This window comes from Thamnophis elegans, chromosome 8, assembly GCF_009769535.1.
Source record: "Thamnophis elegans isolate rThaEle1 chromosome 8, rThaEle1.pri, whole genome shotgun sequence".
Taxonomy (NCBI): Eukaryota; Metazoa; Chordata; class Lepidosauria; order Squamata; family Colubridae; genus Thamnophis; species Thamnophis elegans.
This window is the reverse complement of record NC_045548.1, coordinates 49,741,378-49,748,532: the sequence shown is the minus strand read 5'-3', so window position 1 is coordinate 49,748,532 and position 7,155 is coordinate 49,741,378.

Sequence of the window (7,155 nt, the reverse complement as noted above, 5' to 3'; positions counted from 1 at the left end):
TTGGGAATGTGCGGGTTTGCCCTCTGCGATTATGTCATCGCGGTAAGGTCGCGTTTTTCCTTAGCGCTTCGAACGGCGCGAATTAGTCTTCGCGCTTATGTCTCCGCGGATAAGGGCTTCGCGGATTTGTGGTGGAACCGGCAGGAACCCACCCCTGGTATGTATGTATGTATGTATGTATGTATGTATGTATGTATGTAAATACTGTAATTACTACCAACCTTTTACAAAAGGAGAACAGTGGTACAGGTAGGCATTGAGATAGCAAGTAGTTGGTGGAAGAAATACTACATGAATCAGTCAAACCATTTATAGAAATATGATAATTTGCTTCTGAGGTCTCTGTGATCTTTGTTAAAACTAAAAGAACAGAGAAAAATCACAAAAGCCTCTCCTCAATATCAGAAAGTAGCCTCAGGTCTGTATTATTCATGTTTCTTATGGAATCTCTGCTAGAGATTCTTAGACTCTGGGTCATGGTCTTCCTGGGGAGTTACAAATAATTTAGATGGGGCATCAGAATTTTTTTAAAGCCTTACAGATAACAGTTGAATTTATAGTTCAGGGCACTTTTCAAGCTTACAATTCCATTTTCCACCTGCTTCTTTTCCTTAGCATAGGCAAAGCCTATATTGCATCATATACTTTATAATTTTCATTATGAAACATAATTTTGTTTGGCTTTTCCTGGGATTACATATCTCTGCTGGTGTGTGTTTTATCATCATCTCTGAAATATCTGGAGGTGGAGGTGTTAATGTGTTATTTTAAACATTATTTTAAATTTCCTGCCTCTGAAACGTTTTGTCAGATAGTGAGAAATAAGCTAAACATAACTAATCTGTTGGTAGCATTCGCGAAAGTTCTTATATCTTATAACATCTTATATAGGTAAATCAGGATTTTTTAATCTAAAAAGAGCATATACTGTATTTATTAAAAAATGCTACACATATGTAAAATATATTTACTTTCTGCCCAATGTTATTACTTTGGAGAGTTGCAGTATTCCAATTTTAAAAACTCCAAGTAAGAGTTTAAGTCAATATCGTTGTTTAGATTTAGAATATGTACATAGTGTTCTAATAGTAATGGAATCTATGGAAAGAATATACTCAAGGTTTTGCTGCTCTGACTTTCCAAGATTTTTTATGTGTCTGCAAAAGACTGATAGAAAAATATTCAGAAGTACTTTAAGAGAGAATACAAGGCATAGAATCTTCCCTGAATTTCAGTCCATTAGTTCAGAAGATGTTGAGTTCATGAAGTCTGCACTGGTGAACTGGTAAATTAGAAATTCACAATACAATTCAATGCTTTAATGGATTGAATTGGACTGAAGAGCCACAATAGGAAAAATAGCTGTATAACCTGTATAATAAGCTGTATTATAAGCCTCAGAAAAGACTAAGATAGATGGATGGATGGATGGATGGATGGGTGGGTAGGTGGATAGAAAGCCGTGTGTGTGTGTGTGTGTGTGTGTGTGTGTGTGTGTGTGTGTGTGTGTGTGTGTGTGTCTTTAATACTGCAGCATGCTTAGTTACAGCTGTGGAACTGATAGATTAATTTCATTCTCTGTCTTTGGACATGCAGGTGGGTCAGAAAGGTGGTTTCACAGTTGTTAGACATGCCTTTATTGTCAGAAAATTGTTAAACCTCATTTTTTGTCCTGCCATTCTCTATCTCACTTGTGTGCTTTCCATACTACTGAAGCCTGGCTGTTCACAACAAGATCTGACTTTGCTTTATTGTTTCATCAGTTTCCTTGTATAGCTGTCTATAATATGATCTCACCTGTGATTTATGCCCCCAAAACTAAAACTTAACTATCCATGAAATTTACTGCATATTGTTTGATTCATTTGCATTGAGCCCATGCCAAATACCATCTAAATTCCAAATATATCCCTTGCAGGCCTTTTGGTGTGAGTGATTGGCCATAGTTCAGATGCAAATATGAAATTGCTATGGGGTTTTTTATTGCAGCATAAAAATTAGTCAGAGCTCTCTTGGAAAGAATCTGTCTCTGTCATTCATAAACTTTTCCCTATCAGAGCTCAGCATCATGCAGGATATTAATCGTCATGCTGCATATAATTTTTAACATAGATGAGTGGCACTATATTTATAGATTTCTCCCACCTCTTATTATGCTCGCTACACAGAAAATAGATAATGAAATATTTCATTCCTTATATCAACAACTTTTTTTGCCATTTTTATTCAAGGTCTTGAGCAGCCAGACAATTCCCTTCTAAGTAGCTTGCATACTATATTATAAATAAACTTTTAAAAAAAAACTGAATCTAGATTCTTTTGTGGGTAGGGTTGCACTTGATCAATATGTGGCAATCCAGGGCTTCATCACAGCCTTCCTTTCCTTCCCAATAAGGAGAAATGGTCTTGCAGAAAACTAATTTAAATGTATTTAATTCAAACTTGATTTAATTAACTATGATTTAGTTTAAATTTAAACTTAAATAAAGTTAAATTTAATTAATTAAATACTGCTAATATGATTACTTCCGATATGTTTAATAATGCTACACTCTACATTATAAAGTATAATGCATCCATTCTTGGATGAGTACTAGTATTAGAGCAAAAACTCCAAGGAAGGGGCACTGGTAGCCTTGGAGATCCAGGTTACTGGCTTCAGTCTAGAGCAGTGGTTCCCAAACTTGGCAACTTTAAGACTTGTGGACTTCAACTCTCAGAATTCTCCAGCCGGAGAATTCTGAGAGTTGAAGTCCACAAGTCTTAAAGTTGCCAAGTTTGGGAACTACTGGTCTAGAGCATGGGTTCAAACTCAATCATGTCATGTGATGTCACGTGATATATCATGACATTTTTTGCCTTTGCTGAGCCAGAGAGGGGATGGCCTGCAGGTGATATATCTGGCCCGCAGGCCGCCAATTTGACACCCCTGGTCTAGAGCAGTGTTTCCCAGCAGAGGAATTCTGGGAGTTGACGTCCATACATTTTAAAGGTCCCAAATGTGAGAAACACTGATCTAGATGAATATATGCATGACAATGGTGGTATTTATATTTTACAATACAATACAATACAATAGCAGAGTTGGAAGGGACCTTGGAGGTCTTCTAGTCCAACCCCCTGCCTAGGCAGGAAACCCTATGGCATTTCAGACAAATGGCTATCCAACATCTTCTTAAAAACTTCCAGTGTTGGGGCATTCACAACTTCTGGAGGCAAGCTGTTCCATTGATTAATTGTTCTAACTGTCAGGAAATTTCTCCTCAGTTCTAAGTTGCTTCCCTCCTTGATTAGTTTCCACCCATTGCTTCTTGTTCTACCCTCAGATGCCTTGGAGAATAGTTTGACTCCCTCTTCTTTGTGGCAACCCCTGAGATATTGGAACACTGCTATCATGTTTTTTAATCTGTAAGTAAAAGATATCTTGAAATAGTGATAGTGATGATGGAGGTACAGAAAATAATTGGTACCACCATTAATTAAGCTCTTATGCAGCCACAGAATGTTAACACAAAACTAATGGGATACTTCCAAACACTTAACAATATCGTTAATCCATTTTCAAGGAATATTTTACCCATGTCCCATCTGGATCAGGACATTGGCATGTGTGCCAAAGTGATGTTAAGCCATCTCTTCCTATAGGCTGCAGTTTTCACTTTAAAAAGGCACTAACACAATTACTAACTGTTCACAATTGTACTATTTGTTGACGTTGATAAATCTGCTAAGAACTAAGGTGCATCATATATAATACTATATCAAAATTGTACTGTCTTTTAAAACTTCTTATTTAGCTTGATGGCAAAGACTGCTTTTGAAATGATTTGAAGGAAGGGAAGAACTGAGTGGAATATGCCTAACTTCATTATAAAGTGACAGCAACCATATATAAAGCTCATCTCCTAATATCTACATAACAGAATAGCAGAGTTGGAAGGGACCTTGGAGGTCTTCTAGTCCAACCCCTGTCTCAGACAAGAAACCCTATAACATTTCAGACAAATGGTTGATCAATCTCTTTTTTAAAACTTCCAGTGTTGAAGCATTTCTTCTTAGTTCTAGGTTGATTCCCTTCTTGATTAGTTTCCATCCATTGCTTCTTGTCCTGCCTTTAGGTATTTTGAAGAATAGGTTGATTCCCTCTTCTTTATGGCAGCCCCTGACATATTGTAAGACTGCTATCGTGTCACTTCTAGTTCTGGGATTTCCACCTTCTGCAGTCCTTATATTACTTCTCATCCAGCATTAACATGATACAACCTGGCTTAGCTTCTTCACAATCCAATAAGTTCAACTGAATAGCATGATTAATCTTAAGAACTATGTGTGATTTTCCTGTCTTCCCATTGGGGCTACTGAATCTCTAGTTAAGATAGTTACTTTAGATCGAAAGGAGAGGCAGCCAGGGAGTCTACAAAATAAAGGAGAGCAACACCACTGCCTCCCACACCTCAAATAAAGCCTGGAAACATAATAAAAAGGAATACTCAACTTTGACAATAAAACAGTTAAAGAGTTCTGGGAGAGGTAGGCTGCTTTACAAGCTGATGACCATGACAAAGACCAAAAAACTGGTGAATAGACCACTTCTTCACTCTCCAGATAAGGAGACATGCACTACGGACAACTGCTCCTTGTCAGGAGATCTCAGGGAAGCAATTTTTGATGGGTTTGAGAACCAAGAGGTAATGGGATTTAATAATAATGGAATGAACCACGATGGCACAGTGGTTAGAATAGAGAACTGCAAGCTACTTCTGCTGACTGCCTATTGCAAGAGTTCGGCAGTTCAATTCTCACTGGGTCAAGGTTGACTCAGCCTTCCATCCTTCTGAGGTCAGTAAAATGAGGACCTAGACTGTTGTTGGGGCAGTGGTGCAATTCAGTCGGTTCTATCCAGTTTTGGCAAACCAGTAGTGGTGGTAGTGGGAGGCTCCAACCACCCACCCACTCATGTCCTGTTTTTGACCCTCTGTGCATGCACGCACTCACATTTGCAAACCAGTAGCGAAGATAAGTTGATTTCACCCCTGTGTTGGGGGCAATATGCTGATCTGTAAACTGGTTAGGGATGAGAGGGATGTAAATGACTGTGAAGCGATATATACGTCCGTCTAAGTGCTGTTGCTATAAGTAGCAAAAGTAGATTTACAACTGACAGGCCAAGAGAATTACTTAGAAAATGATATTTCACTGGATTTACAAAAGAAATTGGCCGAGATTTTAAAATTACAAAGGAAATACAAATGACAAATCCAAAAATTACTTGGATATTTTTTTATTATTTACAAAAGGGGATTGATAAAGCCTTAATGAACTCTGGGTGATGGGATGAAGAAAAAATGAAGTGAAATAAAATTATGTGACAATATTTGAATGAACTAAAGCTTAAGAAAGGAAGGAATGTACAATTGGTTTATTTCAGTGGTTCTCAACCTGTGGGCCGCAGAGCCCTGGGGGAGCCACAATGTCATCACAGGGGGTCGATGAAGGCTTGAAGAAATGTTATAATTTAAATCTTGAGTTAGGTCTTGGTTGTCCATGGCCTCAAAAGTTATTTAAAGGGGGTCCATGATAAAGAAGAGGTTTAGAACCACTGGTCTATTTGATAAAATTGGTTAGATTTAAAACAAGGATCATTGCTACTTCTTGAAACCCTTAATAGACTTTCTGCTGACACTAGGACTAAAAAGATGATGTTTTATTGATTTGTTTATAGAGTAGGAAGAGTTAAATGTTTAGATCTGTTTGAAAAGGAGAGGAATAAACATTCACACTTGGTCTATCAGCAAGAGGAGCTATGCATAGAGTTGAAAAGAAGGAAAAATATTAACCTACTCATTGAGAATGCCAAGTCTATTTAATTCTCTTATTCATAGCCAAAGTAATTCATCATAAGGGGGAGGGGGAAGCTTATCACACTGACTTTTGAGAAATACTAGCCAAAAAACATTACATGGAATCCGCTGTCAACATTTTTTTCAGGGAATGATCAGTTAACTTCTCACAAAGACTTCTGAATCGTTTGTCCCCCTTTTTTTCATTTATGCACGTGGGGTCATGTGATTACCATTTACTATTTTCCCAGCCAGCTTCAGACAAGCAAAATCAAATGGGAGAGCTGGATTTGCATAATGACCACATGATTCACTTAACAACTGCAGTGATGTGCTTAACAACTATAGCAAAAAAAAAGGTCATTAAATTGGTCACAATTCATTTCACAACCACTTTGCCTAGCAGTGGAAAATTTGGTCCCAATTGTGAGCATAAGTTGAGGTCTACCTGTACTGAATCAGTCATACTGTAGTTTAAAGGTAAAGGTTCCCTCGCACATATATGCTAGTCATTCCTGACTCTAGGGAACAGTGCTCATTTCCATTTCAAAGCCAAAGAGCCCGTGCTGTCCAAAGACGCCTCTGTGGTCATGTGGCTGGCATGACTGAACATCGAAGACACATGGAACGCTGTTATCTTCTCACCAAAGGTAGTCCCTATTTTTCTACTTGCATTTTTACATGCTTTTGAACTGCTTGGTTGGCAGAAGCTGGGACAAGTAAGAGGAGCTCACTCCATTATACGGCGCTAGGGATTCGAACCGCCAAACTGCCTTACCTGTCTGATCAACAAGCTCAGTGTCTTAGCTATTGAGCCACTGCACCCACACAGTACTTTTACTGTAGCTTACTAGGGAGTTTATCAATTAGCTTACCACCCACATCCATTTTCCAATGATATCTGAACAAAGCTTTCTCTTTAGCAAGAGCCATCAATGACAAGTCCTTAAGAATGTTTTCACTGCATGAAGCACAGCTATGAAAATATCCCACTCAGTGTATTCAGAGAACACTTCAGAAATGAGTCCAAAAATATCTGCATAAATAAATAAAAATGCACGGCCACATTATTTTCTCTTTGTTAAAATGACTTCAACTTTCAAAGGCATTCATTCCCCCCCCCCACCTTAAAAAAATAGATATAATGAGCTGCTTACAACAACTTGTTACTGGGTGGTCCTATTTTTCTGCATTTCTGAATGCCTTTATGCAGCCCTGAACTCACGTGGCCCTAATGAGCACTTGTCGCTTCAGAAATGAATGCAAATGCAGCCTCATTGTACAGTCTTTCATTTGATCTCCTTTGTTATTCAAA